Source organism: Ursus arctos, unplaced genomic scaffold (assembly GCF_023065955.2).
Source record: "Ursus arctos isolate Adak ecotype North America unplaced genomic scaffold, UrsArc2.0 scaffold_14, whole genome shotgun sequence".
In the NCBI taxonomy this organism is placed as follows: domain Eukaryota; kingdom Metazoa; phylum Chordata; class Mammalia; order Carnivora; family Ursidae; genus Ursus; species Ursus arctos.
This window is the reverse complement of record NW_026622808.1, coordinates 50,177,247-50,203,129: the sequence shown is the minus strand read 5'-3', so window position 1 is coordinate 50,203,129 and position 25,883 is coordinate 50,177,247. Positions and strand designations below refer to the sequence as shown.

General features: G+C 44.2%; 2 long non-coding RNA genes across 2 annotated transcripts; one reads left to right on the top strand and one right to left on the bottom strand.

Annotated features, from left to right (window-relative positions):
• Nucleotides 1-1,036: 1,036 nt before the first annotated feature.
• On the bottom strand, nt 1,037-14,762 carry LOC130543627 (uncharacterized). The gene is made up of 2 exons (XR_008959114.1): nt 14,113-14,762; nt 1,037-5,411 (listed from the first exon to the last, which is right to left on the bottom strand). It is a non-coding gene; the product is annotated as an uncharacterized LOC130543627 (long non-coding RNA).
• Nucleotides 14,004-16,476, top strand: LOC130543628 (uncharacterized). Its single transcript, XR_008959115.1, has 2 exons — nt 14,004-14,223; nt 14,646-16,476. It is a non-coding gene; the product is annotated as an uncharacterized LOC130543628 (long non-coding RNA).
• Nucleotides 16,477-25,883: the final 9,407 nt, after the last annotated feature.

Here is a 25,883-nt window from a genome sequence, read left to right as displayed (position 1 = left end):
AGGTGACATTACTCACATTTCACAGTAAGGACTGGTGACTTACTAAAGGTCACATAGCTAGCAATTGGAGTTCAGACCTGGCCTATCTGATTCCTGGGTCTATTCCCTTTTTACGACACTTCACTCTACTGTTTTGTGATTCAACACAGATCTCTTGAGCACCCATCTGCTTTGAGCCAGACATAGTGTACTAGAACTTACAAAAGACCCAGTCCCTATCCTCAAAGAACTTATAGTCTAGTAAGGAAGACAAGCAATCAATTTAATTACAATGTAAGAGCTACAACAGAAGCATGAATACATTCCAAAATTACATCTAAGGCTCAGATCTCTTGCCTGAACCCTATGCCCATATCACCAAGGGCCCACTGAACATTTTCGTTTGAATATTGTTTTCATTGTCTATTAGTGCCTAACAAATCACCCAAAGCATAGTGGCTTAAAACAATGATTTATTATTTCTCAACAATTTTTGAAATGACTGAGCTCTGTTGAGTGGTTCTTCTGCTGAAGTCAATTGCCATCCCCGCATTCAGCTAGGAGTTCGACTAGGGCTGGAATATGCGAGATGTACTCACATAGCCCTGTATCACTCCGCCTATGACTTCTCGTCATTTAGTGGTCTAGCCTGAGCTTCCTTATGTCATGTCGGCTGGTTCCAAGAGGACAAGCCTCAAGGCACAAACGCTCATCAAGCCTTTGTCTGCATCATGTTAATATCTCATTGGCCAAATAAATTATTGGCCGAACACAGAGTCAATATGAGAGGGATCTATGCAAGAGCATGACTACTGCAACAATGGATCACTAGGGGCCACCAATGAGATGTCCACCATGGGGGTCCAGTTTTTGCCTCCATATCTTAAACCAAAATCACCACGTGCCTTCCAAACAATCTCTCAAGCTGCTTTTATTTCTGACATCATTCTCAAAATTTAGGAGTTACTGTCAACTGTAAAATCTATCCTAACTGCATCTAATTAGTTCTGAATTCTTTTCAATTTCTTCTGTAAATTATCTCACGTTCTTTTCTTCCTTTTTCATATATGTCACTACCTATTTAATTGAGGACAGGCTGCTAACTTAGAGGATGCCAGATGCATGCTGGTGCTCACTACCATGCTATAAAAAGAGTACAGGTATGAAGACACGGTGGTTGTCATTTGACAATTTGGGGGTAATGCCTCGGGCAGCTGGAGTCTTCGGGCTGGTCACTCCTGGCCAGCAGCTGCCTTAGCCATTTGCCCCAGTGAGCAATACAAACATCATTTTTCATATGTGCTATAATATAAAAAATTTAGGCAACACTGTCATAAACTGAATTTCCTGCCTTCTATCCATTCCTCTTACCATCACCAGGTTAATCTTTCATACGGTCATAGGGTTAACGCTTCCCACTTATGAAACCACTTTATATTTTACTCTTCTCTCAACAACATAACTTGCCTATTACACACAGTCAAAGCCGGCATCCGAAAATTTCTGTCATCTGACTTGAACGTGCCTTTTCAGCTTTTTGCCCACTCCTCCACAAAAAAACATACTTCTGTCAAACTGATCTGCTTAGCATCTCCTAAGAATGCCTTATTCTTTCCTGTATCCTTGCCATAGGACGAGTCCGCTCTCTTAGAAAACTTCCAAACTCCAACTGTCTTCTGATTCCATTTTGAGTACCTCATCCTCCACGAAGACTACCCCATTATTTGGGACCAAAGTGATGGCTCTGACCTCTCAGAAGATGTTGTTTATAATTCTACATCGTCCAATCCAATACAGTAGTTACTAGCCTCATGTAGTTATTTAAATTTAAATAAAACTGAAATTCAGTTTCTCAGTCACACTAGCCCCATTTCTAGTGGTCAGGTGCCACAATGACTGGTGATTCACAGCACAGACATAGAGCATGTCCCTCACGGAAGTAAATTCTATTGGAAAGCACTGCCAGCTAGTTGGCAGTTAATCATTGTTTCTGATTTGGGTTGGCTTTTCAATAACCAATTCCCAACTCTCTTGATTCTTTGTTGCTTCCTGTTATAGAACCCCAGATTCTTCTATTTCTAGACTTCCTTGTGGGTAGGCTTGTCCTTGTGGCCCAGATCCGGCCAATGCAATGAGATTGCTTGTTAGAAGTCTTCCAAAAATACTTTTATATGAAATGAGAGAGAAGTATGCAAGGAGATCTCTCTCACTAGATACTCCCTTGCCTTCAGACATGGCAATGTGAGGATGTCTTACCCAAATGTGCAGCAGCCATCTTGTGCCCATGAGGGAAATACCAGGACCATCTCAAAGCAGAGCCCTGTGATGGTTAAATCACTCAATCAGCCCTAAGACTGTTAATCCCCAGACATCTTGGTATGTAGTTAACTGCGTTGGTTCACTATGTAAGCCTCTCTTAGTTTTAATACCAACTACGTCATTAGGAAAATTGTCTATACTTATGCCCTGCCTCTTCAACCATGCTGCACATACAAGAAGGCAAGAACATCTTTACAACATCCGTTTGACTCATCCATGGCACACAGTAGGTTCTCAGTAAAGTCAGGGGAGCAGATTCATTTCTTACTGCTTTGGGAAATCAACAGTGAGGGGCTCCTGGGCTGGACCACAGCTTGTGAATTTCTCTTCTGAAACTAATCTTAGCTTATGTGAAAAACTGTGTCATTTTAACAACAGCAACACTTCAATCTATATTTGTACCTGAAAGTTACACTAGAAAGGTGAGAAAGGGAGAAATATAGTCCTTCAGTTTTACCTCCACAATACACCCAAGACAGATCAATTTAAAAAAATTAGTGTGATAGTGTGATATCAGTGGTAATTTGAAAGGAAGCCCGTGAGTCTCATTGAAAGCTTTGCCAGGTAATCTAATCACACTTAGCTTCAAGAATTATTTGCAGTGTGTGATATGTATGGTGTAATGTCTGTGTGTGTGTGTGTGTGTGTGTGTGTGTGTGTTCTCCTCAATGACTTATTATCAAAGATGTGTGAACTGAAATAGGATATTACTGAGTTTCCTTTATGTTTCTTTATGCCTTTTGCTTTCCCACTTGTACCAAAGTTCTACTTCTCAAACCAAAAGGAATTCTCATTTCATTCATTCTTCTAACATCCATTGAGAACCCAGCAAACTCCAAAGATCCCAAAGGGAAGAAGACACAAACTCTGCTTCATTAACATTATTATAGCGTTACCATTTAGAGAATTGTCCCTTAGTCCATCCCCCAGTCCTGGAGTGAGGGACTTGTTCGTGCCCCATGGACAGGGCTACCTTGAAGGCTGCAAGTGACTTGCGTACAGGTGCACACGGGAGCCTGTCCGGACAATCCCAGAATTGAAATTTTGATTTTTCTAAACCCTAGTTTTCCATCTCTGCCATGCTGGGAGGCCTAATGGGAGAAGGTTTTAGGACACTGGCTGTGAGATCAGAGTCAGATTTCCATATCTGCCTTGGGCCCGGTGTGACAATGGTGGATTACACTATTTCTCTAGGCCTCTGTTCCTCACTCTACGAAATGGATGTAATAATGGAACCTATTCCCGCAGGGTTTAGGAGGCACTCAGTAACACAGTAAGTGCTGAATAAGTAGTACATTACATAGTGAAGCTTCTTAAAGCAACAGTTAATGTGGATGTAGACATGCGATGCACTGAGCAAAAATGTCTGCGGGAGATCCTGTGTATTCACTCCAGATGAAGTGGGCAGCAGGCTGCTCGAGATCAGATCAGAGGTGCACCTTTCTTTTACAAGAAAGGGCCACGCTCAAGCTCGGCTTCCCATGGGACCAAGAACTCCCTTTCCCCTATGAGAAAGATTGCAACATCCCGCAGGCTCCAGGGTCTCCAGGTGCTGGGCAGCTATCATGGCCAGAAAATTCCCGAATAGCTGATTCTCAAATCCAGACTGCCTGGTAACGAGAAGCCTATGATTTTCCACAGGAGGAAATACAGCAGAATGCCCTGATCTGGTGTGAACTTTTGTGTAATAATGAGACCGAGGCAGGCTCATGCCTTCTCTTGTCTTGCTAATCTTGCCCTACGTACATGTCCCCTTTCCCCAACCTTAGACCACAGAACTTGTCTTGAGCTCTGATCCATAACAGGTAGGGGTTTGGCGGGACCCCCTTGTCTAATAAGCAGGTGCAAGATGGATGCTCACTAACCAAGTGGGAATCGGTCCACAAAGCCTAGCATATCTGCAGGAGAACCAAACAAGCTGTGACGGAAGGAACATCCAGAGAAGTCCACTGTACCCCAAAAACAGCATTATAGTTTGAGTCCCAAACTCCCCTTTCTTCATTCCGCATATTCATTTTCACTCCAAAATTTTGCAATTGTGATCTTGTATTCTTTCTGTTAGAGGAGTCACCAAAGCCGTACACGTTTCAGACCCCACACACCTTGGCTGTGGCTGAGCACCAGCGTTGTTTCGTAGCAGGAGGGGCGAGAGTGGCCGCATGCGTGTCACAATGTAGCCCTTGTAAGCATCCAACCTCTTCGCTTTACAAAGGGGGAAACCGAGAACGGGGCTGAGAGGTAACTAGATCTTTCTTGGCCCACAATCAGTGATGACAACAGGAACTTTAACACCCCTCCGTATGTTTATTAGCGACTTTATTGAAATAACACGTCCAGCCCTTCCTCTCTACCCTTCTTCCGTCCTCCCCAAGAGACAGGTACCATTCCTGAAGCCGTTGTGGGGAATAGGTAAGTGGGAGCGCCCTGAAGCCAGACTGGGATTAAAGTTCAAGTTCACCACTTGTTAGTGACGTACATAATCTCACTGTGTCTTACTTTCCTTCGCTGCAGGAATAGAGATAGGGATAACTGTACCTGTCCTATTCGGTCGTTACAAGGATTCAGTGAATTTAGCCACATTGAATTTAGACACAAAGCAATAAATGTTGGAAGAAGGAAGGGAGCAGCATGTTGCTTGACCCCCTTTTTCCTTCTGGTCTGGATCTGCCTGGATGTCAGACGAGATGGGTGTTGTATGAACTGTTCCCACTTCCAGATAAGGGATAAGAGGTGAGCCCAGGACTTGCCTCCAGAACCAGGTTCAGATGTTCATCCTTCTTCTTGTGTCCAGGGCAGAGTGGGAAACAGGGATGCCACAAATATGAATTCTTGCTCTGGGGCCAAGGGCCGAGGTCTAGACTCGCGTCAAGTACCGACAATGTCGGGAAGTGGCTTCGGGCCAGGCTATTTTCTTCAATTGACTTTACCGACACAACACCTGTACTTGGGTCTACCGTCTCGGTCGAGTGGCTCTTTCATTTGGTGATGAATTGTGGGGTGGTGGGGTGGCAAAGGAAGGTAGTGCCAGTCTTTGGTCTCCCTTAAGCTCCACAAAAGTCCCATCAACGCTACACTGTAGTGCCCTCGTAACTCACAGTTGTGGATGTCTCTCTCTGTCGGAAGCAAGCATACAAGACTCTCAGATTACAGAGACCTTTTTTGGGGGGTTTATGTATGAAAGCAGGTAAGAATGTACAGCCACAAACTCAGGTGTGCAGGAAATAACACATTTATCCTTTTTAAGCTTTTTATAGGGAGAATTTAAACCTGAGGCAGACGTAGACGAAACAGCATAACAAACCTGCAGGCAGCTTCAAAAATTATCAGCTGATTGCCAGGCACATTCTGGTCATACTCCCAACCAAAACGGTACCTTTCTTCCTTCAAAAAATCAGGTAAATTTAACCACTAACCCCCATCAAGGTGAGATCGCAAGAAGTTCATTTCCTTTCCTTGGGTTGTGCAAAGGTCCTGGAGTCGTGTACAGAATGAAACCTTGGAGGGGGCACCTTCAGTGTGTGCTCCACTCTGGTTACTATAGAGCTTCCCACTGCCAAAAACTCAATGAAGTTGGAGGCTTTCTGCTTTTCTGCCATATTGCAGAGCACAAGAATCATTGCAGTGGCCAGAGCACCAGGGCCAAGTGTTGGGGTGCAGCCTCCCAGGTGCCCCTTAAAGCCATTCCTCTGTGAGGTCTTGTCACCCGCACACTCCCCCCTAGGGCACAGCCAGCCAGTGGGTATGGGTCCTTGAGGTATTGGTGGGACACACAGATCTCTAGTCCCTTCCTAGGGTTAAGAACAGTGTTCCTTCTCGCTTTCTACTTTTTAAAGACTCCTAGCACCGAGCACCATCATCTCCCATGGCCTAAATCTTCTCTCCTGCTCTAGCTGTCTGCTCTCGCCTCCTACGGGATTTTATCACACTGTCTGTCCCAATCCAACCTCCTTCTCATCTCCTAGAGCATGGACTCTGCAGTCAGACAGCCGGAGTTGAAACCCCAGAACTATCCCTTGATGGCTGTGTGACTGAATCTCTCCATGCCTCAGTATCCCCATCTAGAAAGATAACAATAGTACCCGCCACATAGAGTCGTTGTGAGGATAATGAGTTAATATATATGTGTATATCTATAAAGCTCTTGGAACAGCCTGAAAGGTAGCCAGTTGCTGATTATTATCACTCAGCCTCACCTCAGCCCCAAGAGGTATACATTATAATACTAAGTTTATAGACCGGGGGACGGATACACTGCTACTCTGGGAATCGTGTAGACATTGATTTCATTTATATTAGTAACACATTCCCATAAGGGTTTTAAAACAGGGACTTAGGCAATATCCCAGTTTATTTTTAAAGCTGGAGCAAATTATTCACCACGTATAATTAAGCACTTTTGAGAGTCCAGTAGGAAATGATAATTCACCAGTAAATGGTAATCTTAGTAATTCAAGATAATTAAAAAAAAAAAAATCTTCCTCTGACCCTCAGGGAGAGACAGCTTTTTCAAACAGCTGGGAGATATTCCGTAAATCTCAGGTAATGTTATTCCTGTAATTCATGATTTATTTACACCCAGGAAGGTGCTGACTCAACAGGCAGGGGTAAGCCATTACATCATTAACGTCTCATTATTAATCTCATTACTTCCAATATCTCTATTCTGGAGACAGGTCCCCAGATTTTCTCGGATGGCTCCAATTTTAAAGTCCTAGTGTGTTCTCCCTCAAATCATGCAGCTACGTCTCCAGGCAGTGCCAACACCAGAGCGTCCCCCAGCCCCCCAGGACGGCACTGGCACACAGAAGGAGCAGAATCACTTTTTCCTTGTGTGTGTGTGAATTCCCATGTGGAAAACGTCCTCACCAAGCCTCTGAGACAATCGAAGCAGCCAGTCTGAGAGCATAACCATGAAGGAGATCACAGTGTGTGAAGAGTCTGGGTCCTGGCAGCTGAGGGCCTGGGGTGAGATCCTTCCTCTGCTGGTTAGCTGTGGGACCCTAGGAGAGTTGCTTCACTCGAGTTTTCTATTTGGAAAACGAAGGCCTGTGGGCCGCTGCTGTTGCCCTTCTCCTACTTTAAAGCAAAATGTCCAGGTTCTTCTCTAGAGCAGCCGTAAAACACAAAAGCCCACACAAAAACAACATGCTGTTGTTTCCATGTTAGGCTGAGTCAGGAGCTCTTTGCTAAGACGGGGCTGATATTTATCTGGTATGGACTTCCTCTCTTGTTAGGCTGGCACGTAGTCTGTCTGCTCATTGTCAGACTGTACTTATGTATTTTGGCAATGTCCCGCTCCTCCTCTTTCCCATCCCTAATTAAGAGGGTTAACCTCTGGGGTCAGAGAAACCTGGGTCTGACTCCCGACTCTACCCCCATCAGCTCTGTGATCACGGGCTAGTTTTTGAATATTGACTTCACTTTGTGCTCCGTAAAGTGGGGACACCAGCAGGCACTAGAGAGCATTCACTGAGGATGGAGCTCAGGGCTTCACACAATGCAACACCTGATAAATGCTATTATCATTACAGTAAAGAAAGGGCCTCAAAGTCTCCAACTATAAAAAGGAAATTAACACCCTGTCCAATGAGAAGGATTAAAGGAAAACCTCACAACTGCAGAGAAAACTCTCACTTATAAAAAAGAAAATGATACCAAGGGAAAAGTAGAAGAAGAAGAAATGTAAGCAAAATTGACAATTGGCCCCATCAGTGATTAATGTTCACTTAATCATATCAATGTCATTAGAGAATATGAATTTAACTGAATACATTGTGATAGATCTCTCTTGGGAGGATGGGGGAAGAAGAAGGAAAGATTTAAGAGAGTGAGGTTCACATCAACCATAAAAGGCAGTCAATAAATACTGTCAAAATGGATTAGTGAAGAAAACACCGCAAAAAATATATCATTTAGAAATGGGGATGCAAATATGGAAAAACCTGGCCGGGGAGCTGGGCAAGAGACACGAGACTGCTGTTTTTCTCATTATAAGCCTTTTAGAATTGTATTACTTAGGATTATGTTAGGCTGCAAGGAACAAGAGCTATACACGTACACAGATAACAATTGCTTAACTGTGAGAAAGTGTATTCCTTGCTCAGGTGACAGTCTACAGGCTGAAGCCGAGTTCTGGCATGGCAGCTGCATTCTGTAGAAACCCAGCAGACCGTCCCTCCCGGCTCAGCACCTTAAAGAAACGGCCATGTTCACAGCCCAAAGCCACCCTCCTCTCAGTGACATGGAGCAGGGACTAAGTAGAAAGCACATCGGACTGGGACTTGAGGTCTCTTTAGGAGATCTCCATGACCAGCCACGCAGCACTCCTACTCGCATCCTATTGGCCAGAACTTTGCCCAGCCCCCCTTTTAGCTGCAAGGGAAGCTTGGAAGCGTAGCGTGTGTTCGGGATAGGCTTATGTCCAACTAACAGATTTCCTCCCTTGGAAGAACAGGAGATTGGATATAGGATCAATAGTACTACTTGACTTTTGGGGCAATTTTAAGGTTCAGATGCTTTCATCAAATAAAATCTAAAAGCAAACCAAATAGAACAGCAGGTGGCTAAGGGCTCAATCTCTAGGGTCAGAGGCTGGGGTTGAGTCCCGTATGATCCCCTTAGTACCTCCATTTCCTTATGTGAGATGGCAGTTAAAGGAGTTGGTACTAAACCATGCTTCGGATAGTGGCTGGTGTATGGTAAGCCCTCATTCGGGGCGTGTTTGGTGTGGTGGGGGTTGTCATAAACATTTTACGATGATTAAAATAAAGAAATGCTTAAGCCTCAGCTATCTGATGAAGACCAAGCAACGAAAGGAGTACAATGACATCTCCAGGAAACATTTTGAGAATCCTTCAGGGAAGAGAGGAGATGAACAGTTTAATAATAACCTTAATAATATTCAAGAAAACACTGTGTACATAAAACGGGAAATTAATGCATAAAAAGGGACAATGAGACAGTATGGGATAAAATTAACACAACTAACATACAGCCTCAGATTCTCTGAGCCTCACCAATGTCACAGACACACACTGGCATCTGGGGTCTCAGCCCACCTAACGTCGCAGGAACTGAGGCCAATCCGTCACTCCCCTTATTTCTGGCTCTACTTCTGGAAATGGTGTATGTTCTGGCTTCCCCCAGAAGGAATGCATGATTGTACTAACATTGGGGGCGAATTCACTCCCAGGGGGCGAACTTTTGACCAGTGAGTGATAAAAGCCAGGAGGAAGCTTAGACGACCAGACATGGAATAAATATACGTGCACCAATTTGGGGGGGTTTTGAGTACAAAAAAGTTAACAGTCACGTTTTAAGTTTTATGTATTAAAAATAGAAACACGTTATTCAAATCTCCAAAATTAATCAGCAGAAAAGAGCTGAGAAAGTACTTGACAAAAATCAGTAGTTTTTAGGATAATAACGAGCTAGCAAGGAAGCAATAGCTTTGCTCTGGAGTTGCTACGCTGAGAACTAATCGTATAAATATATGATATAAAGTTATCATGGTAACTGCCGGAAACAAACCCCTCAAATATGTGATTGGCAATTCCTCCTAAGTGGTTAAGAGTCAAAGAGACATAATTTTCCTATGATGTTGTTTTACACTGTTTAATAAAAATTGACACTGTTCAAATACTATGTATAGCTTCAGATATAATTACTTCTTAGTTGTGGAAGGATATATACAGATTCTCACATTGGTTGACGTGGGAGAAGAGGTTTTGTCTTGTTCTTGTTTCGCACTATATACCTTGGGGTTATTGTAATGTTCCTGTAATGTGGGTCACGTATGACACTTATGAATAAAGTCTTTGGGGACGGAAACTGATGTATCAGTACATGCAATGCCGGGCATGGAGTGAGCATGCAGCAGGTGACCTCTTTCCCTCATGTGAAGCGCTCGAGCCCAGGACTTACGGATTCAATGACAGGGTGTACGTCAACCATGGAGCACAGCGTTTGGCTCTGCACAGTAAGCACTGATTATTACTCTCATCTTGATACCGACGATCTTCGAGTTTCTAGTCCTCAATTCACTAAATCCCGTCCCACCTGAAACAAGTGGATTTCACAAGCCAATCTAAAAAGATTCCTTCTTTCAATCAGCTCAGGGTCCAGAGATTTTCCAGAGACTTAACGGCAAATCCCGGTTTCCACCATCTCTTGTAATGAGATTCTGAGCCTCAGCATCCTCACCTGAGAACGAGGACGAGAAGAAGATCTAGCTCAGAGATTATAAACGCAATAATGCGTCTAGGGCATGGCACATAGCAAAGCCTCAATAGGTGAAAGCTACACAGCTGTTGCTTTTGTTACAAAGAGCCATGAAGCTGACCAACTAACATCTTGAATAAGGCAAAGGAGAAGTGCCCCTGCAAGCACTCAGGCCAGAGTCAGTATCTTGAGGCCCTCTGCAATCAGGAAGCACGAGGCATTCGTCGGCCAAATTCCCCAAGGCTGCAGTCATCACTAGGATCTGCTGCCTCCCTGTGGAATTTTACAGCCACAGTCATGAGACAGGCAAAGCTTCCAGGCCAGCATTTCATTGCCAAGCCCATCTCAGAAAGATATCCTGGGCTTCCTAAATGATTTGTTTGTGAATCATTAATATTCAAGTCTTTATGCAACTCTAACCTTCTCAATGAGTCCTATGCAGGCTACTCTGTTTAACAGCTCAACTCACAGCTCACCCACCCCCCATTCCTTCCACACTGCTCCAGTGTTTCCCTCTTTCAACACATTTATCACCCCCTAATATACTATATAACTTATGTATTCTTGTTTATTTATTTTCTGTCTTTGCCCTTTACTTCACAGGGCAGGCATTTTTTTTTTGGTTGGTTTTGTCTCCAAGTGCCTAAAACAGTGCCTGATGCTTAGAAGGAACTCAATATTTCTTGAATGAATGAATGAATGAATGAATGAATGCTTTCTCTGTAACATGACATGAAATGCTTGGGAAGCTTGAAGATCCTGGGTTTGATGTTGTTGTTGTTGTTGTTTCTGAACTGCATAAATTCATGGAAGGCCGTAGTGCATGCTGCCAAATGTTGCTCTCCTAATTCAGTTCAGACTCGGTAAGAGGAATCATTTCAGGAGCATGATTCCGATTCCCATGCAGGGAACGCAAGCAAACATGTCCAATACTCGATTGGCAATAGAAATGCCAGTGGCACCTGTGCAACTTCGGTCTGCACTGTCCTAAGCAGACTGTGCTCGTGTGTGTGCGCGTGTGGTGTGCATGTGTGTGAGTGCACACGCACGAGTGCCCATGTGCGTGTGTGTGACCCACACGGGATTTTGAAGATGCAACACCTGTGGAAGGAAGAACTAGTCTCCTTTCTGGTGATTAGAGGGCGAAAAGAGGGAAACGGGAATGGACCCGTTGATGAATCTTCAGGGCTTTGATCTTGTACTTTTAGCCAATGTGAGAAACAGGACCTTTGATGAATCTTCAGGGCTTTGATCTTGTACTTTTAGCCAATGTGAGAAACATCCTAAAGCCAGGTGTTTACCCAAAATGGGGTGGGTAAATCTGAGTGAGATCTGAGTCCCTTTCTAGCCTCACATAAACTAAGTCCAGGATGTGTATAATGCAAGGCTTCAAACTCAGGGCTGGGTTCAAATCCCCCTCCACCAACCTTGAAACCTCATTTTAACCCCACTGAGCCTCAACATTTTCATCCATCAAATGGGTATCACCATTTGAGAATTAAGTGAGATAGTGAATTTATAATTCAACTCTTTGGTGTCCCCCTAAACCCCCAAATTCAGCTCTTTGAGTCACTTTCCTTTATAAAAAAACTTCAGCTCAAGTCCTTCTTCATATCTACATGTGAATCCAGGAATCGCTTGCGTAGTCTTCTGGTGGACGATGACTTTTCACCTAGTAGCTTCTTACTCTGCCTGTTTCCTCTGAGTCACGACTTGCCTTTGCTGCTACTTTCCTTTTTCTGCCCCATGTCAAAGGAAATGTGTAGGATTTCATTATTCTCCTCACCAAGAATCTGTAAATACAGGTAGTTGTGTGGCCCATTCCTAATAAAAGTTGGGGGCAACAGAAGGGGATTATCTCCCAGAACATTAGAACAGTCGAGTGAACTCACCTGTTCTTCAAGTTTTATTAAGCATTCCCTTGCGGACATCTGTCTCTAGACGTGCTACTTCTGGGCACCTCCCCCCAGCCACACTCCCAGGCCTTACCCACTGTTTTCTTTCTAGAAGGTGCCTATAATCTCTTCCTAAATTTTCGTGTTCATAGCTCTTCAGCCCCCACCTGAAATTAACATTGCGACTACTGCTGCATTTCCAAAGGCCCACTAAGAGACGACTCCTAGGAGGCTTTCACCCTCAGGCATGGCTGGGCCATGGAATCTAGGACATACATCCTTTCTTTAACATGATTTTAAACAATCTCAGGTCGGGCTCACCCTTCCCTTTGCTCTCTGCATGAGGAAGGAGGAGGTAGAAACATTTGTCCCCACACAGATGTAACTTATGCCAGTACCATTAGAAGAAGAGTTTTTTGTTGTGGTATCAGACCTATCATCCTAACTCTGTTCCCCTGTGCACATTGCCTGGCACAAAGTACGTGCTCAGTAAACAGGAGCCCCTCTTTCCATGCTCTTCTCCAAGGGACGTTTTGCAGTTCTGACAGAGAAGGCAGAAAGCAAAGCCATGCAAGGTCCTCATCGGAGACAGGGAAAAGAGATGGCATCTTAGTTGGGTTTCCCCAAAGCAGGACCTGAGATGAGAGCTGGGTGCAGGGAGCTTCTTGGGGGGAGCCAGGAAGCTGAGGGAGGGAGCAGGGAGAGTGAGCTAGGAAAGGGAGAGAAGCTAAGAAGGGGTATAGAGTCCATAAGCACAGGTTACTGCTGTAGGCAAAGGGATCGATGGTACTAGGGAACCTCAGCAGAACCAGGACAGGGAGACTGGGGCCATTTTCCCACTGACTCCTGCCCCTCATTGGCCAGGGTCTATTAACCCCCCTCCCGCCCTACAGTTCCAGGTCTGTCTTGTTGGAAGAGGAGTCACTTGCATGGTGTCGGAGAAGGTCCTAAGGTAGAGAGCAGAGCCTTTCTGGTGCTTGAATTGAGAGCTGCCGCACACTGGAGACCATTTATCCCCCGCTGCAGGTGAACACACAGGTGGGCTGCAGGGAGGGGGAGGAGGCTGGGAACAGCATCTGTGCTGGGGGGGAACAGAAGCACTGAATCTTGGTCCTGATGTGGCTCCTAAGTATTGTTTGACTTCGAATAAGAACTTGGGTCTTCTGTGCCTTTCATCATTTCTTCTCTACTGTGGGGAAGGGGAAGGAGGCTCCTTCATTGTGAGCTCACACTGTGCTAGACAAACCCTTGCTAATTCTCAAGGATGATCTGTCTTCACAAGCACCCAAGAAGTAATATTTTTTTCTGTCTACAGACAGGAAAGTTAAGACCAAGGGAGAAAAAGGTAGATGCCCAAGGTCCCTCAGCTACCAGTGAAACTACCTAGCTTTGAGTCCAAGCCTTTAAAACTCCCCGATCTTGGCTTCCCCATCACACAAGACAAAATGGGGAAAACAACCTCAGCCCAATAATAAAGGGCAACACGGCTTGCAAAACCCTGGCAAGCGAAGGTCCTCGCAAAATAGTCAAAGGCTTGTTGCTGTGCTCAGTAAACCCTGCCCGCCCTTCCTGAGAATTGGGGGTCAGGGAGGCTGGGAGTTGGGTAACTCATGTGCTAAGCTTTGGGCAGCTCCACATTTATCTTGCTCGGCTCTACACACACACACACACACACACACACCCCAGCCATCTGTCTCACCTTTGCAATCCAGTGGAGTGAGCTGCACTAGACGAGGAATTTGCACTTCTCTCCTGTGTCTGTGCCTTGATAGGCCACCAGACACCTCCTGCTGGACCAGACCCTGAACTGGTAGAATTAATTTTATTTGGATGTTTCTCTGTTTTTCTGTTAACTTTCCTTTTTCAAGGGATATTTTTATGAGTCATTTGCTGGCTTTTCTTCTCCTAAGTCATCTGATTTCCATTTAGCTTCTGTTCCAACTTCAAGATGCATTTTCTCTTAGAGCCATTTTAGCTTGGACTTAATTGGTCTGCTACAGGCTCTCACTGCACATTTACGTTTCTGCTGGGTTTATGGGTGCTGGAGTTTTGAGATCCATTTGGCTTGGCCAGGTCCGTAGTTTCTGGCACACTTTCTTACTCTTTACTCCTTTCCCCACTATTGTTTTGCAATCAACTAACTTTAAACCTTCGTGGCTATTTCACTTGGCTTGGTTTTTCCTTGCTGAGTTTTATTGTTTTCTGAGTGTTTATTTCGCATTCATTTTTCAGTATAATTTGTTTGCTCTACTCCTGCTTTTGGACACGGCTGAGGAGTGATAGCTTTGCAGCCTCATGGTAAGAGGTCCTACAAGTTAAGTGACCACGTGTCCTCATTTGTCTTGGACAGCCCTGGTTTGGCCTGCTATGCTGGCACCCGTTCCACGTATCCTTTTGAAAATGTCCCGGTTCCAGTGAGGTGATGAATTATATGGCTGTCCTATTCACAAGTGTGTTTGTCCTGCTTCCCTCAGCTGACCAGGGTTGAGTCTACTTGTGTCCTATTGGCCTGGAGGCAGAAGACACCTCCTATCGCATGTTATTCCCTGCTGGCTTACCTACAATCTAGAAGGCTCCCTTTCTTTTCTATCAGGGAAAAGCTGTTGATTTACCTTGCATTTAAATTGAAACCTATGATTGGACATCTATGCAGAACATGTCCTTCAGGAAGGATGGTCACTGACTGCAGGTGGGAAGTGGGAAAAGGTAGAGAGAGGTACAGCATTATACCTATTGATTTATTTAGACTACTGTGATGACATGAATGCTGCAATGTCCTAAGCTCTGTTTCAATATGTTCCATGAAAATAGGAAATCCCAGAACACCTGGTGGCTCAGTTGGTTAAGTGTGGGATTCTTGATTTCAGTTCAGGGCATGAATGCAGGGTCGTGAGATGGAGCCCTGTGTTGGGGAGTCCACTTGGGACTCTTTCCCCCTCCCTCACTGTCTGCCCCTCCCCCTGCTTGTGTGCTCTCTCTCTCTCTCTAAAATAAATAAATCTTTTAAAAAAGAGAGAGAGAGAGAAAGAAAATGGGAAATCCCAGTGTCCCTCCTTCTACTCATGTATTTGAAAAGGCTTTGGATGGTTGACGTGAACTTGCAGCTCCGCTTCACTCGTACCAATGGTCCAATCTCGGACAAATTGCTAAAGCTGGCCTTCTTTGTGTCACTTGTGCAGGTAACAAACATTTGATCTTTCAGAATGCCATGAGGATTAAATCAGATAACGTAGACATGGACCTAGAGAGAGGAGCTGGTTGTACAACATTGTGAATGCACTAAATGCCACTTTATTGTAAACTTCAAAATGGCTATGTTATGTTACGTCCATTCCAACCCAATGTATGTGAAAAGTTCTAGTGCACAGCAGGTGCTCATGGCCCTTCCTCTGTCAGTAAAGGGTCAAGGGGCATCTCTGGTAGTTTTCAGGGGGCCTGATTGTCACAGGGTCAGGCTTGCGTTCCCAGGCTGGGCACTGCGCAGCTCCAGCCACTGCCTTTGGCGCTGTCGCCTAAGTGAGTGGAGCCCCCTGTTGGTGTACGGCACCCTGGCCCTCCGTTCACCAGTTTGGATGGTTTGCATCAGAAGGCGCCGGATGAACTCATTAAAATGACAAATGCACAGGTCCCACTTCTGGAGAAAAATTCAATAATTCTGCCGCGGGGCTCCGGATTTTCACTCTTTGACAACCTCCCTGGGCGCATCCTGCATACGAGCATCATCACCTGAGAACCTTTCATCACCCTGTAATCTCTTCCTTGGAACCATATACTTCAGTGATCCCAGTAACACCTGTTGGCTGGTTCTTCAGCCAGGATGCCCTCTAATGCCTTCTGCACAACTAATCCAGTGCTTCGGACTCAGTCCACACGGGCATTCTCTCCACTTGGCTGGGCAAGACTGACCGTTCTCACTTTCCCGACATGGAAACTAAGGCAGAGCATTTCATCCGCGGGGACGCAGCTCTCAAGGGAACCAGAGCTGGATTCCCAACTTCCTCACGTTCACCTACTGAGAACTTTCTTCCTCTGGAAATAAAATCATGCCCATCATTGTTCCGCATTCACCTTTTCTTTTTGTTTCTGCATCTTAGAGATTTTTTTTTCCTTATTCATTCTATTCCTCCTTTTTTTTTTTTTTTGTCCTTTAAGTGTTGGCTTCTTCCTCAAATATCACCATTATTCCTCTTCTTTGATAATGCTTTTTTTCTCACTCTAACAGAGCAGAGGGGGTGGTTATCTGAACAACCGTACAACTTTACAATGGAACCATATGCAGTTATTAAAAGGAGCGGGAAGGGAAGGGGCTTTTCAACACAGTGAGACATGAGAAAAGCAGGTCACAGAGGAGCGCAAGTGTGTCTGTGCGAACAAAGTTATGAAAGAACATTTATGCAAAAGACACAAAGCCAACTGTTACCTGTGAAGTGCCCTCTGGGTAGGGTGAACAACCATCCCAGTTTGCCCATTCCTGGGAGATAAAACTTTTGGTTTTAAAAATTGGGAAAGTCTCAGGCAAGTGGGGACAGGTCGATCACCTTACCTCTGCGCAGTGATGGGATTGGAGGTGGGTGGGCGAGGAGTGAGAGGTGCAGAACTCTGGTGTCCTGCTCTTTTCCTTAAACTACCCCTGCAAACTCCAGGGAGTCCTGGTAGTTGTACACATCGCTTTGAATGCAACTGCCCTGTGTCACGGCATGGCTTAGATGCTGGGGATCTCACCCAGGGCAATTCCCAACTCGGACCATCCGTTGCCCCATCTGCTAAAACTGGGTCAGTGATAATAACCATCTCCGCAGAAATCAGAGGACTGAATAAATGAATACATTTGGAATGTTTTTTCGTGCATAGCAGGTACTCAAAAATGCTAGGTGTTATCCCATATCTACTCTATTTGAATCTTTACTGAGTGATATTTACTAATAGTGTTATTTAAATCAGAGTTGTGTTGTTGTTTTTTAATTTCAGGGAAATAAGGCTAAAAAAAAAAAAAAGGAAAAGGAAAACCCTCTGATATCCTGGCACCATTCTTTTGTCTACATTGTAACTATATCTGTGTGTGTGATTTTCTATGTATCATCTTCTAAATATTTTCCACAGCTGTTCTTTTTTATTCTGTTATTAAATAAATATGTTTGACTTCAGTCTATCTCCATGCTCAAAATATAAAGCAGAGCCTCTTTTTGTCACATGCAGGAATGGGTCCAGTCCTCCACATTCTCCTTATTTGCTTATTTAAACAGTGTTGTTTCCTTCTTTATCCCATGGTATGGGATGTTTGGCCAAAGCAAGCAAATGTCACTTTATTTATCCGCCAGCTGGGGCACTCTGTCCTAAAAACTGTTGCTCACCCGGAAGTGCTTTGAGCAAGACCCACAGTGGAAGACAACTAACTCATTCATGCCTCAGGGTTTATGTTTCCATTGTTTATCTTTCCATTGTTAGAGAAAGAGCTGTTTGCTTGACCGGAGGTCCTTGGGTTAAGCCTGTTAGCAAGGATGCCTACTTGAAGATTACAAATGTCTGAGAATTGATAGTCTTGGGTTTCCTCAGAGATTCCTGCCTCCAGATCTCTCAGTTTTCAGTGGAAGGAGGGATTAATTTAGGGAAGTTTAGTTATTTATTCAAGCTAACAAATATCTATTCTTTACAATGGGACTGCCAACAGAACTTCATTTCAGGAGTTTGCTAGCCCTTTATATGTTGTGTTTAAGGCACAACCTATTACAAACATACTTGTGCTCTTAAAAAACAAGTTTCTCTCTCTCTCTCTCTCTTTTTTTTTTTTTTTTGGCTGACACCAATACCACCTGTGCAAATTTCACCAATTTTCTTTTCTTTTCTTTTTTTTTCTTTTCTTTTCTTTTCTTTTCTTTTCTTTTCTTTTCTTTTCTTTTCATTAACTTATTCGTAACTGCTGTTAGCAGAGGGCAATAGAGCTGAATGGCTGAGAATTCAGACTCTGGCCACTGACTGCCTGAAATCATCCCTTGGCCTGACATCAGGCAAGTTCCATCACCTTTCTGTTGTGTGGTTGCCTCATTTGTAACAACAGTGATTGTTTATCTTTCAGGGACTTTATGAGTCATAAATGATGTAATAAACATAAATGGCTTAAAACTTGGCCAGGCATAGAGTGAACACGAAAGCACTAGCTTCCGCTGTGCATGTACAAGTATTTACCCCACAGGGTGAGGGGATTTGACGCTCTCTGCAGCAGTGGTAGGCAACCGGGTAGCCATCAGTGTTTAAGGTGACCCAGCTCTCTTACTCCCTTCTTGTGGTAAGGACCTCATTCTTTCTGGGGACTGCCTCTGGTGGACCTGCCCACTCCAGCACCCTGGGCACTAGGGAGTTCGCTGGCCCATGAGTGGCCAATCAAGTCCTTCGCTTGGATTTGAGAAATAGAGGCCTCGATAGTGATGACGACAGGAATGATTACAACGGCCAGTCCTAAAGAGCACTTGCTACGTGCCAGACCCAGTTCTAAACCCTTCCCATATATTAACTCCTTTAACCCTCATGACAACCCAAGGAGGTGAGTACTGTGGTCATTCCCATTTTGCAGATGAGGAACTGAAGTTTGAAGAGATTTAGTAGCTTGTTCAAGGTCACGGAGCTGATAAAGTAAGTGTGCTAGGAGATCTTTCTTCTTAACCACTGTCCAATACCGCCTGGCCAGTTTAAGAGACCTCCTCTTTCGCCTGGATTCCCTCAGCTGATGATGGATGCCTGGATCTCTGTGAGAGGCTACGTGCTGCCTTCTCCTTCTGGCACACAGTGGAAGGCCCCCTGTGCAGCAGGCCAACATTCAGAAGACAGCAAAGGCGAGAGAATGAGGGAAGGAGGAAAAGAGAGAGAAAGGAGAAAGGAAAAGACAGACTGTATCTTGATGACAATGTCTGAGTTCTCTGCCCTTGGGCTTCCCTGTTCTGTGATATAACGAATTCTCTTCCCCACAATTCCCCTTTTTAAAACCAATTTGATTTGACTCAGTCCCTTGCAAACAAAAGGATCTTGACTTATTTAGGTAACAAAATGGGTTTTGCTTGATTTTCCATTGTGGAAAAATACATATAACATAAAATTAACCACTGGTAACATTTAATACACTCACAGTGTTGTGCAACCATCACACTATTTAGTTCCAGAACATTTTCATATGGAGTGCCAAAAGGAAACTCTGTATTCACTAAACAATAAATTCCCATTCCTCCCTTCCCCCAGCCTCCGGCAACCAGGAATCTGCTTTATCTCTATGGATTTGCCTATTCTGGGTATTTCGTATAAATGGAATCACGTAATATGTGGTCTTTGTAGTTGGCTTTTCCATTTAGCATGGTGTTTTCAAGACATGGTAGGGCTCGTATTACTACTTCATTCCTTTTCATGCCTGAATAATATTCCATTGCATGGACGTACCACATTGTGTTTATCCACACATCCGTTGACGCACGATTGGCTTGTTTCCACCTTTTGGCTCTCAGGAAGAGTGCTATGAACATTCGTGTACAAGTTTTTGTCTGAACATCTGTGTTCAGTTCTCTTGGGTCTGTACCCAGGGTGAATTACTGGATTATATGGTAATTCTATGTTTAACTTTTTGAAGAACTGTCAAACTGTTTTCCACAGTGCCTGAACATTCCCACCAGCAATGTGGAAACATGGTTATTATTTAAATGTACAGGCAAATGATGAAATACACAATTCCACAATTATTGGTCTTACCTAAAAGCTTTGGGGGACCTCACAGTGCACACACATATGCACGATGCCATGTTTAATGTTTAAACATCTTCTTTCTACAAAGCTCTCACCCGACTTTGCAGGTTAAAAGAGGAATAAGACATTTTCAGTCCTCAAAAGATTCGTGATAAAATAGAGGTTGTAATTAAATTTCAGGTCAAAAATTGGTATAGATAGGCCATTTCTTATGATAAACTTAATACATAAGCAGTTATAAAAGGTAATTTGTGATTTTAAGACTTCAGTGGAATGCTGTTTTCATATAGTCTTATAGCCTAGTACATATACTTAATTGAGACCCCATTCAACCAGCCAATAAGTATTTTTGATGGGAGAGGTGCCCCAAATATATGCTAGGTATACTGCAAAGTGCTAAGAACACAGACCCTGTTGCACTTAGCCAGTCTAGTACGAATGTGGAGTGATAGCCCCAGCCTCTGAGAATATTCACCGAGTGTCTAATGGAAAGGAAATATGCCGAGATGTTCAGTGTCTTTCTCCAGTTATTGGATGACAGGTCATTTTTAGCATTCTCTTCTTTTGACTCTCATTTCTAAGTTTTCCTAAAATGAGCATGCGTTGCTTTTCTCTTAATCAAACTAGAGAGAGCAAAAATCAAAATAATTAGTGGTATGGCTAAATAGACTTTTTTAATATCATGAAGATGATCTTTCACAAGTAAGGGTGAAGGTTTTAAGTTATTTTGGCTTGTTTGGGTCAGCCTAAATCTAACTGCTATGCTGTTTTTGGTAACATTGAAAGGTCCTTGAAAGTGTCTCCTAGCTATGGCATTGATGTGTCTTAATTTCTAGCATTGGTTTTTATTGCCCCCATATATTCATGTTTTGAAGTCTTCTAATTCTTAGGAGAGTATTGCTCTAAAGAATATGGTGACTCCAATTAAAACTGTTAGCATAAGTTAAACAGTGTAGACCAAGGTTTCGTTAAAATAAACACCATTAATGAAAAACTTGCTTTGGGAAGTGTACGTTTTATGTAGTTTCTCAGACTTCTATTCCTTGAGGGGGAAAAGCAATTAAGAAGTTAAAGTAGTTTCGGGGCCCTTACTGTAGGATAAGTGTATTTGAATGTATATGCTTTCTTCACATACCCAGCTGCTATTTATCGAGGAACTCCTGTGTGCCAGGCACCTTACATTGGTTAATTCATGGCAACCCTCGTAATAATGCAACAAGCCAGGATTTAATTCCCCCACTTCATAGATGAGAAATGGACGTCTTCACAACGTGTTAATTCTCTAAGGTTAATCAGCTGGTACAGGAAGTGAGATTTAAAGTCAGGTCTTTTGGATTCCCAAGCTGATGCTTTTCTTTCTTTTTTTTTTTTAAGATCTATTTATTTATTTGCGAGAGAGCACAAGTGGATGGGGCAGAAGGCAAGGGAGAGAGAATCCCAAGCAGAGTCGGAGCCCAACACAGGGCTCAATCCCACAACCGTGAGACCATGACCTGACCCGAAACCAAGAGTCAGTCACTCAACCAACTTTGCCACTTGAGCGCCCCCCAAGCCAATGCTTTTTCTACTATATTATACTTTCTTTCATGGAGTAATGAACAAGAAAATATATTTTAAAGTAGATCAGGATTTCTTGATTGGCGCTATCGACATTTGGGACCAGATCATTCTCTTTTGTGAGGGCTTTCCTGTGCATGTAGGACTTCTAGAGACATCTCTAGGCTCCACCTTCTAGATGCTAGTATCATCCCCCAGTTATGACAACCAAAAATGTTTCCAGACATTGCCAAACTCCCCTGGAGGAGAGAATCATCCCTGGTTAAGAACCATGTGCTCAATCATACACCCCATTATTCAGAGGGAAAATGATCCGTTTTGAGTTTTCATAAAGACAGACAGACTGTAAAGGAATTTCACAAACAAAGCCTGCTCGAAGGAGTTCATGATTATGTCGACACGAAACAAGTAGACGCAGATATTGGAGATTTGACAGTAATTGGTGTGGTGTAGACAGCTCAGGCAGGTAGTTTAGACTCCAGAGCGGCCTCCTGCCAAACTTGCCCTTCACTCACTGCCCTGCCTCTGGGATATTAGCACTAACGAATAAGGGTGATGTCATATTTACACAAGGAGCGAAGACTTTTCATTACAACATAAAAGATAGCCTGCTCCCTCAAAAACATTAAATCAAGTGAGATAGAAACCCAGAAACACAGTCCGGCAGTTAACAACTCTTTAGAAACGCCGGCTCCGTGATGGTCATTGTTCTAAACCCTGGGGACACCACAGGCAGAAAAGAGACAATAGACTCTTTCACAGAGTTTGAAGTCTAGTAAGGAAGACAGGCATTAGCAAGAAATTACACACGGGATTAATTCAATAATTACACATAGGCATGGAGCTGCAAAAGATTCATCCCTGTGATGCTTTTTGATGCCAGGTCAAAAAGCACATGATCCTGTTTATGCTGTTAACAAGCTACCATCCCTAAGCTCCCAATCCACTTCTCTACAGTCTGTCTTCTGGTCAGGCACCAACTACATTTCCCAGAAGCCTTTGCCCCGTGGTTTCCTGTTAAATTCTGTTCACAGAAAGCAGAGAGGGAACTTAGAAAGCAGGAGGAAGTGAGAAGCAAATAGGAGGTCCTGGAGGAGGGACTTCCGTCTCCCTGTTTGCTCAAAGTCCCTGTCAACGCTGCCCCAGCAGTACCCTTCGGCCCAGAGCGGCAGCCCGTTCCAGCCTCCAGTACCTTCTGATATTCCCAGGACCAGCCTCGTGCCCTCCAGAGCAGCCAAGAGTAGCCGGGTTGGGCCCCTTCGCAGAGCTCTCCAGAGCTCCTCCCACACTGTTTTATTCTTTAAACCCTCCAACATCTGTACACTCCTTCCCTCTACTCAACCTCCCCTGTTAAAACACCTCAGGTGTTGTCTCTTTTCCTGACTGAACACTGCCTGACACGTGAGTTGGAGTAAAACTTCAGCCACAAAGTAGAAACACAGCCATGCTTCCTGTTGACCAAGGCGAGGACAAGACCCTGTGAGGAGTCTTCCCTGTTTAGGAGGGTGACTTCAGAAGACAGAATCAGTGGAAAATAGCAACACATGTCTGAGGACAGGGAAGTGAACAAGACCAAGTCCCTGCCGCCCAAAGAACTCATGATCTAGTGGGAGGAGCTAGACAGTAAATGGGTAAGTCACCCATAAGTCACACAGTTTGGCAGAGCATATTGGTTTCCTAGGGCTATTGTGACAAAGTACCACAGGCTGGGTGGCTTACAACAGCAGAAATGTGTTCTATCACAGTTCTGGAGACCAGAAGTCCAAAATCATGGCCATGTTTCCTGCGAAGGATCTGGGGGGGAGGGTCCTTCCTTGCCTCTTCCAGCTCCTGGTGGTGCCAGGCGTTCCTCAGCTGGTGGTCGCGTAACTCCCATCTCTACCCCCATCTTCACATCGGCTTATCCTCTCTGTGTGTCTCCTCTTGCGAGAACACTCGCCATTGGACTCAGAACCCACCTGGACCATCAGGATGACTGCATCTCAAGACTCTTACCTTAATTATATTTATAGAACGCTTTCTCTGGGGCACCCGGGGGGCTCAGTCGGGTAAGCATCCAACTCTTGGTATCGGCTCAGGTCTTGATCTCAGGCTCCTGCCCCAAGCTCCCAGACGCTGCTTCCTCCTTTGGCTTCAGGGCCACCCCTGCCTGTCCGGGAGCCCGCTCAGCCAGCGGTGAAGCACAGACCGAAGTGGGAGGAGTCAGCAGTCCTGGAGTCTCGAGCCGGTGGATACACATCCCTCATCATTCAAGTGGACGTTCTGGCAGGTACGTATACACCTCTGTGTCTTCCCACAGGAACGTAAGCCCTGAGAGAGCACGCACTTTTTCTGATTCCGCATCCCCAATTTTTCTCCACTGACTGACTCTTGTGGGCATTGGTTATTTCGATGGCACTTCATAACTCAAGGGTTCAAATACCCATTTTATGAGAAATCATCTCAATTCTATCTAACCTTGGCTAATCTTCAATATTTGAAAAGGGCTATCTACTACACTTTATTCTGGAAAAATAAATTAGAATTGCAAGGTAAGTTGTCAGTGATTATACCTTGTCCCAATCTTTATCAAAACAATCCAGGAAAAAGTAGAAAAAGAATGCTATTTCTATTAAATTAGTTTCCTTTACATATAAAATCCAAAGGTTAATTTTAAAAATTCCCATTTTCCAGATGACGAATTGGAGTCCTGGACAGTTTATTAAATCCTCAACATCATACCCCAAGATCATCTCCAAGAAGTGAAATTTAAAATCACTCCTTTCTGATTCCCAAATCAATGCCCTTTTCACTCTGTTACATTGGCTTTCCCTGAGTCATGAAACAGAGCTTCCGACAACACTGACCATCCAGTAAAACCACGGATTTATTCACTGGGGGCTGAATTCCTTTCCTTAAAGTCTATTTTTCCTAGATTAAATAGTGGATGGAAGCTCATGTTTATTAAGCGGCTCCCTCAGCATTATTCGGTTTCCTCATAATCACCTAAAAAAGATGGAAGCCCTTAATTTGACATAGAAGCACTTTCTTTGTGCTGATGATCTGGGATGGCTGGTAAATAAAAACTGACCTCATCAAAGATCACCGCTCAGTTGCCTCGGGTCAAATCAGACCGAGTTCTGATCATGGCAGTAGTATCATCAAGCCACTTACAGGAGGCCAGACCAGGAGATTGCGGGCAGCCGTTCTGTGATTCCAAGTAAGTTCACTCATCCGAATTACATTTGCTCATATTCTTCGTCACGGTTTTGATCCCGATTCTGATCTCCTCATCCAAAGTTAACATTCACACACACCAGGCACTCTGCCCGTGATTTTGACCATCATCCCCACAACAATCTGGTAAAGATGTACTATTCAAATCCTCATTTAGCGGCGCCTGGTGGCTCAGTCCGTTAAGCAACTGCTTCAGCTCAGGTCGTGACCCCAGGGTCCTGGGATCGAGTCCCTCCTTGACCTAGGGCTCCCTGCTCAGCGGGGAGTCTGCTTCTCCCTCCCCTTCTGCCCCTCCCCCTTCTCGTGCTCTTCCCTCTCTCCCTCTCTCAAATAAATACATAAAACCTTAAAAGTACATAAGTAAATGAATAAACAAATAAATCCTCATTTAATGGCAGAACCAGGGGAAGTCTTTTTTTTTAATAATAATTTTTTATTATAGTATGTTAGTCACCATACAGAATATCCTTAGTTTTTGATGTAACGTTCCATGATTCATTATTTGCGTATAACCAGGGGAAGTCTTAACTGTTCAGAGGTGGGGAGAATCACAGGCCACTCGGACAATCTGATGAAAGTTTAAGGATGTTTTGGAAACAAAAATGCATGTAATCACGAGACACACGCACACACATGCAACACATGTATTTTCAGGGGGTGTTCACGGAACCCTGTAAGTCTCAATATGAAGTTACATATGCATTTAGGTTAAGAAATCCTGAGCAGCAGGGCGCCTGGATGGCACAGTCGCTAAGCGTCTGCCTTCGGCTCAGGGCATGATCCCAGGGTCCTGGGATGGAGCCCCACATCGATGTCCCTGCTCAGCAGGAAGCCTGCTTCACCCTCTCCACTCCCCCTGCTTGTGTTCCCTCTCTCGCTGTGTCTCTCTGTCAAATAAATAAATAAATAAAATCTTAAAAAAAAAAAGAAAAGAAAAAGAAATCCTGAGCAGGGTACTCAGGCTCAGAGAGAGCC